Raw genomic sequence first — 17556 nt, forward strand, 5'->3', positions numbered from 1 at the left:
TAAGTTTGATGTAACAGCATTTATCATTTTACTCTTTTAAGAGACTATTTAAGGGAGTTGCACAAGTAAAAGATTTGCTTGAATACCAGGTCTACTAAAATGCCAACCTAAAATCCAAATGTCATGTTTTAATTTTAAAGTCTTTTGAAGTAAACTGTTCCACAACCTAGAGGAGAAAATCCCCATAAAAGATTTTAGAGTTGTCAAAGTAGAAAATCATAGCAGGCTAGAAATACTCTACATATAGAGAAAGATAGCTGCAGCCTCTACCTCATCCAGCCTCAACACTTCCTGTACAGAGAGTGAAATTCCCATAAAACTTGTCTCTCCTGCTAAACCAATCACCTTTCTTTGCAAAGATTTGTATTCGGGATTCATAGAAGACAGTGGATATCACATGTTAGACTGAAAAAAAAATAAATAATACTGTAGTTAAATTGCATAATCTCCATTATTTCTGTCACTAACAGCAATCTTGCTCACATGACTTCAAAACTCATAATAGTAACAACTACCTGAATTAAAATGCGTGTCATACAAATGGCTTCCAAAATACATGGCTGCAATATTTCTGCTAGACCACAGAAAAAATGGGTGATAAAGCATTTTGTCATCTCCTTTTTTGGAAGAAGAAAAAGCTAAGATAGCACTGATGTCCTACACTTTCATAAGTAGTGAAGTGTTTTTAATTTCTATAGTGCCACAGTTATAGTTTCTATAACGTCTATGCTGACAGTTTAATTTCTTCTCAAAATGTTAAGAAATTCTATTATCTTGTTGCCATTCTTCTGCAATTATAACTGCAAAATTAAATGCAAGAAATGTAATCTAACTTCCCCATAAATGACTGAATATCATTGTATGAAATTTCAAAAGACTTATAATTTTAATTTTAAGCATTTGTTAAACATCAGTGAATGAATCACATTGCTACCACTTCTTCAGTTGTGTGATGCTGTTTAACACTACCTGAGTTGTGCTATTAGAGAAACATACTTGTGAGGGCAATCTTAATTTCAGCCTCGACTGAGTACAGAACTGATTCACCAAATGAAATGAAGTCTGCTTTGAAAACAAATACCAGGGTCATCGGAGCTGAAGTGGCTGCACAAGCACTCCAGTCTGGGATCTCCAGTAGTGTGAATTCTAAGTTTTTTTTTGTTTTGTTTTGTTTTGTTTTTTTTTGGGGGGTGTGGGTAGGGACTCACAGATCCTCCAGAAAGCAACAGTGGCTTTTGAATGTTTAACTGCATGTGTTTTGCCCAAAAGCACACAGTGGCCTGCATGGATGAACAAGGTGCTCCTGGACAAACTCAAACACAAAAACAAAGTGTACAGAGGGTGGAAGAAAGGACAAGTATCCTGGAAGGAATACAGAGAAATTATCCAAGCAGCTATGGACTGGGTTAGGAAAGACCTGCTAGAATTAGATCTGGCCAGGGATGTCAAAGGCAACATGAAAAACTTCTGTGAGTATATATCAGTGATAAAAGGAATACTGGGCAAAATGTGGGCCTGCTTCTGAAGGAAATGGGAGATCTGGTTACTCTAGATACAGAGACGTCTGAGGTACATAGTAACTTTTCTGCCTCACACTTCATTGGCAAGTATTCTAGCCATACTACCCAAATCCCAGAAGGCAAAGGCATGGACTGGGAAAATGAAGAACCGTCCACTGTACGAGGTCAGGTTTGAGACCATCTAAGGAACATGAAGGTGCATGAGTCCATGGGACCTGATGTAGTGGATTTATGTGGCAAGGTTTTGGTAGCAGGGGGCCATAGGGGTGGTTTCTGTGAGAAGGATCTAGAAGCTGCCCCATGTTTGGTAAGGGCCCCACTGCTGACCAGAGCCGAGCCAATAAGTGATGTTGTTTTGCGTCTCTGTGAGAGCATATTTAAGACAGGGAAAAAAATGCTGCGCCACACAGCAGCTGGGAGAGTGAAAGGAGTGAGGAGCAGCCTTGCAGGTGCCAAGGTCAGTGAAGAAGGAGGGGGAGAGGTGCTCCAGACACCAGAGCAGAAGTCCCCTGCGGCCTGTGGTGAGGACCATGGTGAAGCAGGATGTCCCCCTGCAGCCCATGGAGTACCACGGTGGAGCAGGGTTCCACGCTGCAGCCCGTGGAGGAGACCACGGTGGAGCAGGTGGCCCTGCACCGACGGAGGCTGCTGCCTGTGGAAGACCCCTGCTGGAGCAGATCCTGGGCCGGACCTGTAGCCCGTGGAAAGGAGCCCACGCAGGAGCAGGTGGCCTGGCAGGAGCTGCTGCCCATGGGGGAGCCAGGTTGGAGCAGTTTGCTCCTGAGGGATGGACCCCGTGGTAAGGACCCATATCTGGAGAAGTCCTGGAAGAGCTGCTGCCTGTGGGAAGCCCACGCCGGATCAGTTCATCAAGGACTGTATCCCGTGGGTGGGACCCCACAGCACAGGGGACGAGAGTGACCGAGAAGGAGCGGCAGAGAAGAAGCGCTGTAGACTGACCATAACCCCCATTCCCCCATTTCCCTGCACCACTTGGGGGGAGGAGGTGGAAGAGGGTGGATGGAGGGGGGAAGGTGCTTTTGGTTTCTTTGCTTTGTTTCTCACTTCTCTAGCTTGTTAGTAATAAGCAATAAATCTTACTATCTCCCTATGCTGAGTCTGTTTTGCCCATTACAATAATTACTGCGTGATTTTCTCATCCTTATCTCGACCTTTGAGCCCTTTTCACATATTTTCTCCCCATTCCTTTTTGAGGAGACGGAGTGAGAGAGTGGCTGTGGTGGAGCTCGGCTGCCCACTCGAGCGGAACCACGACACCTGATGAGGTGTATCCAAGGGTCCTGAGGGAAGTGGGGGATGAAGTTACTAAGCCACCACCCACCATATTTGAGAAGTTGTGGCAGTGTAGTGAAGTTCCCACTTGAAGGGGAAGGGGAAGGGGAAGGGGAAGGGGAAGGGGAAGGGGAAGGGGAAAGAAATTTAGAAAGGGAAAAAATGAAGACCTGGGGAACTACAGCCCAGGCAGTCTCACCTCTTCCTGACAAAACAATGGAGAAGATCTTTATGGAAACTTTATTAAGTTACATAGAAAACAAAGAGGCAATTGGTGACAGCCACATGGCTTCACTAATGGTAAATCACGCCTGACAAATTTTGGTGTCCTTCTATGGGATTACAGTGTTGGTGGATAAGGGAAGAGCAACTGACATCATCTACATGGACTTGTGCAAAACATTTGATGCTGTCCTGCACAACATGCTTATCTCTAAATTGAAAACATGCGTTTGACAGATGGACCATTCAGTGGTAAGGAATTGGCTGGATAGTCCTACTCAAATAGTTGCAGTCAACAGCTTGATGTCCAGGTGGTGGCCACTGACAAGTGGTATTCTTCAGGGGTCAGTATTGGGACTGGTGCTACATGTATTTAACATCTTTGTCAGCAACAGAGACAGTGGGATCAAGTGCACTCTCAGCAAGCTTGTGGATGACACCAAGTTGGTACAGTCAATATGCTGGAGGGAAGGGAGGCCATACAGGGGGATTTTGAAAGGCTTGAGTGCTGGCTCTGTACAAACCTCATGAGGTTCAACAAGGCCAAGTGCAAGGTCCTGCATCTAGGCTAGGGAATTCCTAAGCAAAAATACAGGCTGAGCGGAGAATAGATTGAAAGCAGCCCTGATGAGAAGGACCTGGGGGTGTTGGTTGATGAGAAGCTCAACAGGAACTGTCAATGTGCACTTGCAGTCCAGAAAGCCAACTGTATCATGGACTGTATCAAAAGAAGCATGGCCAGCCAGGTGAGGGAGGTGATTGTTCCCCTCTACTTTGCTATTAGGAGACCCCACATGAAGTACCGCATCCAGTTCTGGAGCCCTCAGCAGAATAACAACATGAACCTGTTGGAGCAAGTCCAGAAGAGGGCCATGAGGATGATCAAAGGGCTGGATCACCTCTTCTATGAAGACAGGCTGAGAGAGTTGGAGCTGATCAGCCTGGAGAAGAGAAGGCTCCAGGGAGGCCTTCTACCACCTAATGGGGCTGGATAGGCACTCATTGTCAGGGAATGTAGTGATAGGACAAGGAACAATGTTTTCAAGCTAAAATAGGGTAGACAGGCTACACACAAGGAAGAAATTATTTACTCTGAGGGTGGTGAGGCACTGTGTCCTGGTTTCAGTTAGGACAGAGTTAATTTTCTTCCTAGTAGCTGGTAGAATGCTATGTTTTGGCTTAGGATGAGAAGGGTGCTGACAACATGCTGATGTTTTAATTGTTGCAGAGAAGTGCCTACACCAAGCCAAGAGCATTTCAGCTTCTCACTCTGTCCTGCCAATGGGCAGGCTCGGGGTGCAGCAAGAGCTGGGAGGGGACAGACCCAGAACAGCTGACCCGAACTGGCCAAAGGGGTATTCCATACCATCTGACGTCATGCTAAACAATATATAGGGGTGGCTAGCTGGGGGGAGGGGGCTGGACTGCTCAGGGTTAGGCTGGGCATCAGTCAGCGGGTGGTGAGCAATTGCATTATGCATCACTTGTTTTGTACACACTATTATTATTAGTAGTATTATCATCATTATTGTTATTATTATTATCGTTATTTTTATTTTTATTTTTATTTTCCTGTCTTAATAAACTGTCTTTATCTCAACTCACAGGCTTCACTTTTCCGTTTCTCTCCCCCATCCCAGAGAGGGAGGGGGGAAGGTGAGCAAATGGCTGTGTGGTGTTTAGCTGCCGGCCAGGTTAAACTACAACAAACTGGAACAGGTTGCCCAGAAAAGCTGTGGATGCCCCATCCCTGCCCATGGCAGAGGAGTTGGAACTAGCTGGTCTTTAAGGTCCCTTCCAACCCAAATAATCTTTGGTTCTATGATTTTATAATTACTTCTATAATTACAAACTAGGAATAAACTCCCATTCTTGTTTTACTGTGCTTTGCTTTATCCTCTATGGTTCACTGTTCTTTCATGAAAATACCATATAGGCCCATAGCTTTGGCAGCAAATTGCACTTAATTCTGCTAGAATATTTTAAAAAATAGCCTAATTTTTAATATATTTTGGGTGGGATCTCATCTCTTCTGTCTTTTCTAACATACTGTTGAATGCAGTATTACTTGGAGAACTGAGTGTCAAAAAAATAACAAAATATAATATTTATACATTCTCTTCATAACACATCAGTACCCTGGCAGGGATGCTCAGTGGCAAGAAGGGACCAAGTAAACCATATACCTGTCAAGACATATAGGTTCTTCCAGAGCACACAGAAGAATAAGAACATTCCTGAAGCCATGACAAGCAAAAATGGTATTCTTCTGTGATGGTAATTCACTTCACAGATCCCATAGACTTCCTCCTAGCTAGGAAAGGAAGTTGGATTTTTCAAGCATGCATTTGTTAAGAGAGAGAGGGGTACCTGAAGAGGCTGTTACGCAGTGTCCATTATGTAGTACTATTACACATTACATAGTATTGCGTAGTGTATCTGTTTTTAGTTTGAACAATAACAGTCTTAAACAAACTACAAAGGTGAATTAACATTAGATCACTACTAGTAAAGGACAAGTTTTAGAGCCAGATGTTTCTCCTTTAAGTGATGCAGACAAAAATACGGATACATTTTGCTAAACACAGAACAAACAAGCAGACAGCTCTTTTGGATAAATATAATATTCAAAGTACAACATTTTAAAATGTTGTACAATTCAAAACATTAAAAATGTTGTACAATTCAAAACATTAAAAAATAAAGGAAGTTAATTGATTTTAAATCTATGTCATTCTGCTTTTATGTTGAGTTTTATATCTGAATGTATTATTTTGCCATGCTACAATTTATGGTTTCATAATTACATTTTCCTGGCATCGCTTTGTTTCTTAGGAAGTTTGTCTACTCTTGCACATAAGCAACAAAGCAAATTACCATCATGAAGTGAAATAGCAATAACTCATAACTTCTAAATGCACAAGATAAGAACAAGAATTTATTTTCCAGTCTTAAGAGTCTTTACCCATTACCACCATAGGTAGGATTTATAAAGAAGTGATATATTTTACAATTTTATTCCTTTTACAATGTTCATGAACTATTTAAAGAGTGATATGAACAGAATAGTGGGTAGAAAGTTCATTATATTGCAATTTTGTTTTCCCATGCTTTTATTACAAATATAGTATTCATAATTGACGTATATAAGTCACAAGATAAAAAATAAAACAAAGTTAACATTCAAGAAAGAAGTTTTCCTCATTTGTGATGTTTTTTTATTCCTGTGAAAACTTTCAAGTGTTTTTTAATGCTTCCTATGGTCAAAATATAGAAAATGCATATTATTTTTGGTAGTTATAAAGACATAGATTATGTCCATGTACTCTTAGACTTCAGATTCAATGAAAACAATTTTTTCCATTACAGTTAGAAATGAAATAACTGTCTGTGAAATTATATGCACCTAGTTATCTAAATTGCCTACTCTGCACACATTTTAACAATCATGGATATTTTTTGCATTCAGAATATCATTTCCAATAGGTCACCTTGCAGAATTCTGTTCCCTCTTTCTTTAGTAGTCATTTATCCCATTCAGCTCCTTGAAGCAAAATCTGTATTGATCTTTAATTAATTACTAAACTACTAAAAAGTTCAATGGGTTATTTGATATATCAAAGCTACGACCTGAAAATCTGAATTGTTACTCACATTATGACTTTTCTTCTGATATCATTTCTTACGCCAAATAATATGTCACCTCACAAGTGATCTTCATGACTTCAGTATGACCATTTCCAAAAACCTCCTATGCATATATGAATGAGATCAGCATCTTGTTGTTTAAAAGCAAGATACACCTCCATATTTCTGTATAGAAATGTAAGTGGTTTCTCAGACATATTGAGTAAATAAAGATACAAAAAAGATAAGGAACATTCTGTATATCTGCAATACAATATTTTATAAAACTATTTCACAGTTTCATTAATTGTCAGGGACTGACCACTCTCCTTCAAAAGCAAATTTATTCCTTCTGAAAAAGTTTTTTCTACCCCTACTACTTTCAGAGAGGAAATTCATTAGAAACCTTCTTCTGAATATTAAAAAAAAAAAAAAAAAAAAAGAGAGACTGGGATTCAGGGAAAGATGGGACAAATGATTCTGACATGCCAAGAAGACCCAGTATGGCTGGCACGATACCCACCAAGAACTGCATTCTTCAGCAATGAACTGAGTAAAACCAGGTTACCTGCAAAGCAGTAAACCTGCTTTCTGAGAAAAGTGCCTGGAGATAACTTTGAAAGACCTCTGTTATTTGAAAAGCTGAGAGGTAACACTGCGCACAAGTTTATCCCAATTTCCAAGTTATATCATTTCTGCTGATTTTTCAGGTTTCATTTGAAATAATTTTCAAAGGAAAAGAATCCAGATTTATTTTTTAAGTATACATGATAGCAAATATGAATACATACGGACATCTTATAAACAGTCTACCGTTCAAAAGGGGAGGAAAGTAATTAAACCATAATCATGTTTACTGACTTACACTTAACATCTTCTGAAACTCAAAGGACAAAAAAGGCAGCATTTGACACAATTTACTTATAGGAAACACTTCACTGAATTGAACTTCTTGAAGTGAATTGCAACATCTGAAACTTGATGAATTTGACCTTAAATATCAATGTTTAGAGGAAGATTTACACAGGAGGAACGGAACAGGACAAGACATGGGTAAGGTGACTTAATTAAAAGTAAATCACATCACTCAGAAATTATTTCTCCAGTATTTTCAGTCTGCTACATTATTGGCAATACTATTACCTGTCTAATATCTTCCTCCTGCTTAAGGATTAGGCAGGACATTATTATACCTATATTATGATTACTGTCAATGCTTCTGAATTCTAGGGCTCCCTTATGTACTTGCTTAATCTTAATTTCCTTCTAATTTTAACAGGAAAATAGACTAGTCATTTTTCCATGTAACACCAGGTTTGAGTAAAGACCAACAATGCCTGGCATAAAGACATTCACGTGGACAACACATTTTCATCAGCTCAAAACATTATTTTCTGGTAAGGAGAAGTGGGGATTAAAAATAATAATAATAATTTTTTAAAATAATAATAAATAATAATAATAAAAAACCTTGACAATGAGAGTGAAAACACACTTCTACCAGGGACCTCTGCAGTTCCTTTCTCACCTCAGAAACATCTTTTCCACCATAAAGGCTGCAGACACACAGGCTTCAAATTGTTAACCTTACTAGCATTAGCTCAGGACCAATCTGAAAATTAGGACAGTAGATCCTCTTATTTAGCTATTATTTTTGTCCAACTCTAATTTTAGGGTTTCATGTTTCCCTTTAAAAGACTGAAAGTTTTTATCTTTTCACATTAAAATCAAATATCTATTAGTTAGGACAGCATAGGCTGGCTGCAAAAGAAACATTTTTTGTTATCTGTAACAAAACGTTATCCTTGGAACCACAAGTCTGTCTTGATAAGGGATATTTCTTCTGTACAGCAGTGATTTCTATTTCAGTGTACTTTGGTTGCAAAGAATTCAGATACATTTCATCTCTTCAAGAGACATATAGTTCTTATGAAAAAAATGTTCATAAATAAGGATTCTGAGCGCTTGAAATGTCTTTTCACTTTCAACTATGTCAAGTGCTTTTCTCAATAACAAAATTTAAAATATACATTGGAAAATCTGATTTATTTTTTTTTCCTCTTTTGCTGTATTTTAATGTATACACAAGTTTATTTTATATACTTGGTCAGAGAAGCACTGCCTGAAAGTGATGTAACTGTATCATTTTTTATCATGGAGATTCATATTTATACATCCATTTGTGAAATGACTCCTCATTCCTTAAATTCCGCTGCTAAATGTTATTTGAAGATAAGGAAATCTGTTTAAACAGAGATGTCCGTTTTTGGAAAAAAAAAAAAAAAAAGCTACAGATTTTAATTCATCATAAATTGATTTTATATTCTAACACAGATCTGAGATATTAACATGGAAGTTTGTTACTTGCTTCTGTCCAGGATTGACTCAGCTTGCTGATTTGGACAGGGATAAGCAGTTATTATGAAATCTGAAGAGCTTTGTTTAAAACAGAAGCTCTCAAACTGAAGTTATAGAAGGCTTACCTGAATAAAAATAGGAAAATAGGAATTTTTAATTTTTACAGTTTACCAGACAGGGAAAAAAAATGAGGTCTGCATTCAATAAAGACATTCAGACACTCTCCAGAACCAGTACTATATTTTTACATAATGTTGCCGTACCATATGATTGCCTTTGGCTTATGAAATTTCATATGCATGAGCAGATTCAGAAGGGAAACCCTGAAATAAGTTAAATTCAACTATATGTATTTTTTTAAACAAGCTGTAAATTGAATACCAACAACTTGCATGTGCTGATATTAATTACCATATCATGAAATATTGCATCTAAATTATGAAGCTGTTTGGGGACTTAAGAAAAAATAGTTAACAAATTCAGAAATGCAAACCACGGAACAGCTGAAATAAAATATACTAGAGAGGAATGAAGAAGAAAACATTTAATTTTGACTAGAAAAATAAAACTGAAAAGTGGTCTGGACTCATCACTACAAGTTAAGAAAACATCAATCACAGCAGTTTATACTTATCATTCTAATAATCCTAGCACTTTCTGAAGTGCCTTCAGCAAACACAGATAAACAAGGGAAAATGAAAAACAGCCAGTGCAAGCTTGGAAATCCGTAAGACACTGGAATTGATTTAGGTATTTGTGTGTGTGTGTTTCCTAATTTAGTCACATGAACTATACAAAAGGTAAGAGTTAATGTTTGTTGACTATTAATAAACCTGTTTAAAATCTGAGCCGTTAAGAAAAACTCTGTTTTAAATACAAGGGAGTGAAATTTGAAATAATTAGTTCAATTAACCAAAACTCTATTCTAGGCATTGCAACATGAAGCGATAACATAAACTAGAAGAGTTTTACCTCTTGAGGTTAGGAGCTTGAATCTCCAAATCCTTTGTGCTTTGACAGTTTATTGATGTTGTCATGAGAAGTTCCAGGTGGGCTTTCTCTATGAAAGAAATTTCACCGTTATTTTTGAATTGGCTAATGACTTCTCTGTTTAATCATTTCTCACATATAATGCAGTAAGAGAAGAACACTCAAAGAATATTAAGCCAGCAGGATGCCCTATTGAGAAGCCTCGCATTGCTGACTTTATTCACAATATGTCATCCATCCATCCCACGTACATACAGAAGACCCACAACTATGCTAATTAGAACAACATCATGCTGGTATAGTTTTTAGGTAAAATGGCAAGTACAGTCCTGACCATTCACTGAACAGTAACAAACCCAAAAAAGCTCTGCAAAACAAAGGAGAAGTGTGTCTAATTATTTCTTTGTTTAAGTTTCCTTTTTTTTTAACAGTTGCCAAACAGGCTGCCACATACTGAAAGGCATCACAAGATGCATGAACAGGGGCACAGACATGCACAGCTGAAACTGATGAACGCCTTTTCATTCCATATTTCCTTAGAAGGTTTATTTCAGTGAATTATTATACTATCTTAAATTCGGATTCAACAAATATTACATAAAGCAAACTAAGCTTAATTTGCTAGGATAGGATTCTCTCCTACATCGTTAAGGTTGTGCAAGTATTCTCAATCCTATGTGCAACTATGCTACTTTTGATGTCTTACTTTAGGGTGTGTCTAGAGGACTGTACAAAGGATAGACTGGAGCAGCAGGAAAGAGGGCAAAGTCAATTTAGATTTAGATATCTTGAAACACCAGCCACAAGGCATCTATGAATCTGGTCTGTTGAGGTCCATCCGAGTTGCTGCTGTTTTTAAAGCTCTGACAAGAGCATGCTGCTTCCTACCAAAACCACCACGAAGCACTGAGCTTCCCAGTGCAGGTGTCAAAAGGATTAAGTCACTTTCTTGTGGTTTAACACAGCATCTGCTTCGCTCCTTAGTGCCAGTGCACAACACGACTAAAGGAAAACTCTCAGACTGTGATGTCCCTCCTGGTGCAAGTACACAGCAAGTCAAAACCTCTCAATTTGCATTGCAATTAGGAGACAAGGACAAGCTGTAAAACCAAAGATGGACAAATCTGATATGAAAACAAATTTCATGCTCAGGGTTCTCAGGTGTTTTTATTAGGACTGACAAATTAGAAGTATGATTTGAGAGAAATCTGAACCTGACTCACCACTGTTTTGCTGCAACTTTAGCCTTGCAAAAAGGATGATTTTGATGGTATTAGCTACTGCAGTGCAAACCTAGGCAGGACCAGTATTTTTAAATCTCACTTGTCCCTTATTATTCAAAGGGAAATCTGTTAAAACCCCACATTTGTCACCAATGATACCTCTTAGCATTGTCACACTCAAGTTGAGCAAAGCACACCATGGAGGAGAATTACAAGGATTTTACAATTTTTACAATTCCAAGGACAGATATATTGTTGTATGTCAAGGAGTTAGTGATGCACACAGCCATTAACCTGGGCAGATCCAGGCCCAAGCTGTGCTGCAACTACAGTGTAACCATCAGGCTGCGTGGGACAGCTGTGCACATCCCTCGGGATGTTGATTGTAACAAAGGAGACCGTAGGCAGCTCCCACTCAATACTAGCAAGTAAACTACCTACATGTCCTTGCATCTATCAAGAGTTACAGCAGCAAGTTCCCATGGGAACACTCTTTGTTGGATAGCAGAAATGATGAATAGAATTGTTTTCCTTGTAAGAAAATCCTGTAAGAGCTCAGAGGAGCAAACCAGTAAGCCTCTATATGGGCGGGATCTGCACAGCATGCTGCACTGTGATCAGAGTCCCATTTGATGCTGCATGAAGGGACATAGGTGTACCTATAGCATTTTGTGTTAACTCCGACTAATAGCATTTAAACTTGTTCTTTTCAGAGTCTGAGTGCCTTTCTTATCAGGATCATAAAAAACAGCACCTCCTGGTGCAAAATAGGGAAGAGTCTCATGGGTGTTTAAATTCTGCTTTTATTCCTCTTGTCCAATCTTGGGGCATAGTTGTTCTGGGCAAAATGTTTGTTTTCCCTTCTCTGCATAGGAGGGAAGTGAATGTTAGGACTGAGATGGCTAGCAAAGAAACTCATGTTTTTCCACAAGAACAATGCTAGCTAAACTGCTATTTAAAATGCATGTATAGTATGATGTCCAGAGACTTAAAAAAAAAAAAATGTTCATCACAAGTAACTGTCATGCCAAGCAATGCTTTTAACTAGATAAGTGTTATTGCTAATCAGAACAGACTAAAGGAGCCTCTAAAGCAGCTTACTGCCCTGACTATCATTCAGTGGGAGATTTTCCATCTGAAAATCTGTGTGATAGAACATTATATAAAAATAAAGTGTGAATATCAAAACTGCAAAAGGCTCAATATTATGTAATTTGTATTTAAAGAGTCATCAGAGTGTTCTGTTGGACTGCCTTGTAAAGACTTATTTTGTTTTCTTTTTAAGTGCTTAGGTGCTTGTGGTGATTTTACCCAGCTGGGCAGCTGAGCTCCACAACTGCTCTCTCCCTCCTTCTCCCTCCCCCTCAAAGGGAAAGGGGGAGAAAATACAATGGAAAGGACTGAAGAGTTAAGGACAGGGAGATCACTCAACAATTATCGTCACAGGCAAAACAGACAGCATAGGGAGATTAATAAAATTTATTACCAATTGATAACAAGCAGTGAGAAACTAAAACCAAACTAAAAACGTTCTCCACATCCACACTCTTCTACCTCCTCCCACCATGCAGGGCAAGGGAACAGGGAATGAGGGCTGTGGTCAGTTCCTAACACTTGGTCATCTGCCGCTCCTTCACTCTCTGCCCCTGCCTCCCATGGGATGCCGTCCTTCCCAAATTTATCCTGCAGGGGCTCTCCATGGGCTGCAGCATGGAGATCTGCTCCATGTGACCCATGGGCTGCAGGGGGACAGCCTGCTCCACCAGGGGCCTCTCCACAGGCTGCAGGGGAACTGCTGCTCCCTGCCTGGAGTATCTTCTGTCCTCCTGCACTTGGGGGCTGTGGGGCTGCTTCTCAGTCCCCACTCTCACAGATGCTGTTTGCAGAAAGTTTTTTCCTTTTCTTAAATCTGCTCTCACAGGGGTGCAAACAACATCATTTATTGACTTGGCTCTGTCCAACAACGGATCCCTTTGGAGGTGGCTGAAACCAGCCCTTATTTAACATGGGGTAGCTGCTGGATTCTTCTCACAGAGGCCATTCCTGCAGCCCCCTGCTACCAAAATCTTGCCACATAAACCCAATACAATACTTAAAATGCTGGAGGCAAATAGTATGGAGGAGTCCTGGCAAAAATCCTAAAATGAATGGATCATGTCCTACAGAAATCTCAAGATCCTGTCCACTTCAGATGATATCCTTAAGAGCAGAGCCAAAAATCATGATGTTAGTCTCTCACAGACCTGGTGGGGTACTACGTGTCAAATGAAAAAAAAAATCACGTTTTCCTTGAAGTTCTATAGGTCTTACTTAGCCAAGGACAGCAGTGGTTTTATTTTATTTATTTTTTTTAATACCTTTACTTGCTTTCCCTTTCTAGATTTATTTCTCTTCTGACTTGGAGTCTGCTTCTGTAGCCAAGCATCAGATATGACATTCTGGTTTGCATGCAAGTTAAGAGGAGCTTTGGTATTCTACTTATAAAAAGGTAAGCATTGGGCAAAAGCATAAAAAATTGCCAGTGGCTTGCAGTATTTGATATAGCATTTACTGTTCCACTGGATTTGCTGTGGATAAAAGACAACTTCAAACAAGTACAAGCTCACTTATTTGAAATGTACCACAGCTTTTATACAAAATGAAAATGAGTGCTTAAAGAATACATGAAACAGGCATCATAACATATACTTAGGAAATCAAAATGAAAACAATTTGTTCGTAGAAAGAGTTGCAGGTATTTAAGTTTAATTTTTTTATCAGTATAACTGCATAGTTCATTGTCATTAGATTGCAGACTATTCTAGGCATTGTAGATAGCAAGAATGCAGACAAAAATAATAAAATCAATGTTCTTTTTAAATACATGCGAAGTAGATACCAACAATTTGATTATTCTCCATGAGTGATACTATCATTATCCTGATATAAAGCATCCTCATTCAGGTAATAAACATCAAGATTTATCTAAATTCATTTCATTCTTTGCTCTAGCAAATATAATAAAACTTCAGTAATAAGCATTTTCTTTACTCTCAAGAGCATAAACTGAAGAAGAAAATCAAAAAAAAACATTTTTTTCAAGTACTGACGCTGGAAATTGCTGATATACTGAAAAAAAAAATAGAGACAGGAAGAAAGCCTTTCTGATTTTAGCAAGGAAAAACAACAGGAGACAGAGTTTAATAAATTAAAGAGAATGAGGAAGGCAAAGATGCTACATAATAGTTAGAAAATGGATTGGAGTACACACAATTAAAAATTTACCAAGTGCCTTTATGATGTACTTAAAACATACATTTCTAAAAGGGCTAAAAATATACAGAAATCCATAAGGCATCATAATGCAGTATGAATACTGTATATCAACAGAGGATGAGTGAGCTGACAATATTTCTAATATTTCTAATATTTCCTTTTAAATTAAAACCTCCAAATGGCTACTGATATCCTTCAAAAGATTCCCTTTGAATTACAATGGAATGAGGTCTTTAAAGTGATATGAAAACAGCAGTTTTAGAGAGGACAAAAAGTGACAGCTTTTGGAATGATACATAACAGCTCCTTAGCATCTGTCCTTGCCTTAGAATCACAGAGGTCTAAGCAACAAAAAGTGTTTTGTTTCTACACCAGATAATATTGCCAAACTTACATGAGTTCAGTACATGAAGGAATTTGACAGTAAAAGCAACTTTATGGAAACTACCCAGTACAGCATGCTATCCAGTTACTAAAACTCTGGTTTACAGGTAGGCTTTTTGAATTATCAGTATGACAACAAAAATGGATGGAGTTTTTGATAAAGCAAATATATTTTTTTCAACATGTAATTTAAAATGTTATGAAAAGCAGGAGAATACTGATGTGTGCTTTGAGTCCCAAGTGAGTAAGGAGCAGAAGCATTGTGAACACTTTCTTAACTTGTTTGGTCAAAGGCTTAAAGTCAGTTATATGAATAAAGATTTTATGGACTTGGGATTTCACATTGCACATTTTATCAGAGGATCACAGAACTCCGTTGAAGGTAGAGTTTCCTCATTTTTACAAGCAGAAAGGCAAGATACACTGAAATAAACTTGGTCACAGTCACACAGCAATTCAAGGACATTGCTAAGATGAGACCTAGTCCTTCCATTTCCCCAGGCCAAATCACTAGACCATACTGCCTTTTAAAGACAGTTGAAGATATAACTCATGGAAAATGGTGACAAGTGCACTGATGGGTAAGATACCTTAGAATCTTTCTAGAGATTACATTTATTAATCAAAAATTGACTCTGCAGTCATTTTAAAACTGTTATTCATGGAATATCTTATTTGTCTGTTAAATACGTGAAGGAAAAAAGTATGAAAAATTAATAAAATTATTTGAAAATATAACTTTCCTTGCATACACAACTGTACAGAAAGCTGTAGTTTATAGAAATAGCTATGCTGGCCAAGCCTGGTCTGTTACTTCCCTTGGGGGGGGGAAACTAAATCCAAGAAAGCACTTTCTTTCTTCTCTCGCTCTCTGCCCTTGGCAGTACACCAGCAAGTAAGTGAAATCTGCTACTGTGCAGTCGTGCTATAAACTAAAAATGAAAAGAAGAGCTGGAAAATAATGGGAAGGGGAAAATGGCTGTGCAAACTATTCAAGCTCTGAATTAAGAAGTCTAAGCTGGCAATCTCATTGTATGTCATATAAGGTTTCGCAGTTTTGTTGCTAAATGTTGGAAATTTCAGTTGATGTAAAGTGCTGATCAGCAAGCTTCTGCTCTCCAAAATGACTTGAGGAAAAGAAGAAACTACTCAGACATTAGCATGAGGTACAGAATTAGAAAGAACAGTTTGGGGCTAACAAACCTGTCAAAACTAAACAGGAATGTTGCACAGTGAAAAACTCATGGAGCTGCAGATGAAAGCAAACCAAAACAAAATTACAAAGCAAAGTATAACTAGTAATGTCTTTTACATTTTTCTACAAGAAAATTTAGGAAAACTTATTCCTTTCTTTTAATGTTATGTCTACCCTTTTGAAGCCCCTCAGAGTGATGAAGCTTGGGGGTATTGAAGTGAGCTATTAGTATTCCAAGGTCACCCTAGGAGGGATGTGACACTGGTGCTAAGGTTTCTTCCTCCTCAGTTCCCAGGTCCACTTGCATTGCTTTTTATATGTTCCCTTTATATATTTCCCATTCTTTACACATTTCCTGAGACATGTGACAGACTGCTGCCTGCCTCAAGCAGCAGCAAATATAACCGTATTTACTGGGCTACAAAATCAAGCAATAAAGGTCTGAGAGGTTTTCCTGGACTTCTGGGACACTTGGAGATGTGGACGTGATCGAACTGTTCAGGCAGGCTCTGAAGTTTCATCTTTACTTGTCCTTTATATGGTACTCAAACTGCTCTAGAAATGCATGCCAGGATATGGAAGATAAAACAAAGATTTACTTTAAGAATACTATGAGGATTTACCACATCTTTTACCACTCCTGGACTCTTTATTTATTTATTTATTTATTTATTTATTTATTTATTTATTTTTTAAAGTAACAGTTACAAAATACCATCCTCTCCACAGATGATATATGAATAATATAATAATATGTAATATATGAAGAAAAGTCCAAAGGGTAACTTCCCTTGAAGGAAAAACAAACAAACAAACAAACAAAAAACACTATATATTCCTTATCTGGTGAAAATATGTGCCAGAATGAACCTTGGTTTTCACAAGAATTGAAGACTCAGAGATGAAAATCAACCTGTGTATGGAAAGGGTAGGTATCTACTACAGAAAAGTTTGAGAACTACTGGAAGCTTAGAAATGTGCATGCACATAAAATACTGCTGAACACAAGAACTTTCCTTTCTCACATGTCAAACATTACAATCATCTTGATAAACTCTCTTGATCTTTATCCTTCCCCTTAATTATGCCTTTTCTGTCTTTTCTTTTCCACGTGAAGTTTCCGTCATGTCTTTTCAGAGTCTCCTTCTCCAGCAAGACAAACACAATCCCTTTCAGTGCCTATGCACACGACTGCATTTTCAACTTTCTAGCCAATTTCAACCATACTGAATGATGAAGTTTTGTTATGCTCCTGCAAAGGTTGTGAAAATGGGCAGCCAGGTAGGGGAGGAGGGCTTGCTGGGCACGATGCTGAATAACAAGCTCAAGCATTATTAAAGTCCAGAGAATCACCAAGAAAAGTAACATTACAAGTGCCTCAATCCCAGGAAAGGCTTCATTCGCAGTTCACACACTTTAGAACAACAAAGGCAATCAAACTTCATTCACCCTGGTGATGTGAATTATTTTTTTTTCCACCTTATTTCTT

At 38.4% G+C, this 17556-nt stretch overlaps 1 long non-coding RNA gene across 2 annotated transcripts in view; it reads right to left on the bottom strand.

Annotated features, from left to right (window-relative positions):
- LOC137860145 (uncharacterized) overlaps positions 1–17556 on the bottom strand; it is an 85451-nt gene that overhangs the window by 13064 nt on the left and 54831 nt on the right. Inside the window, exon 5 of one of the 2 annotated variants that reach the window (XR_011098749.1) lies at positions 9993–10080. This is a non-coding gene — a long non-coding RNA (uncharacterized lncRNA). Of the gene's footprint in view, positions 1–9992; positions 10081–13645; positions 16623–17556 lie in introns of those variants that run through there. The other variant, XR_011098750.1, reaches the window with a different exon arrangement.

Source organism: Anas acuta, chromosome 1 (assembly GCF_963932015.1).
Source record: "Anas acuta chromosome 1, bAnaAcu1.1, whole genome shotgun sequence".
Lineage (NCBI taxonomy): Eukaryota > Metazoa > Chordata > Aves > Anseriformes > Anatidae > Anas > Anas acuta.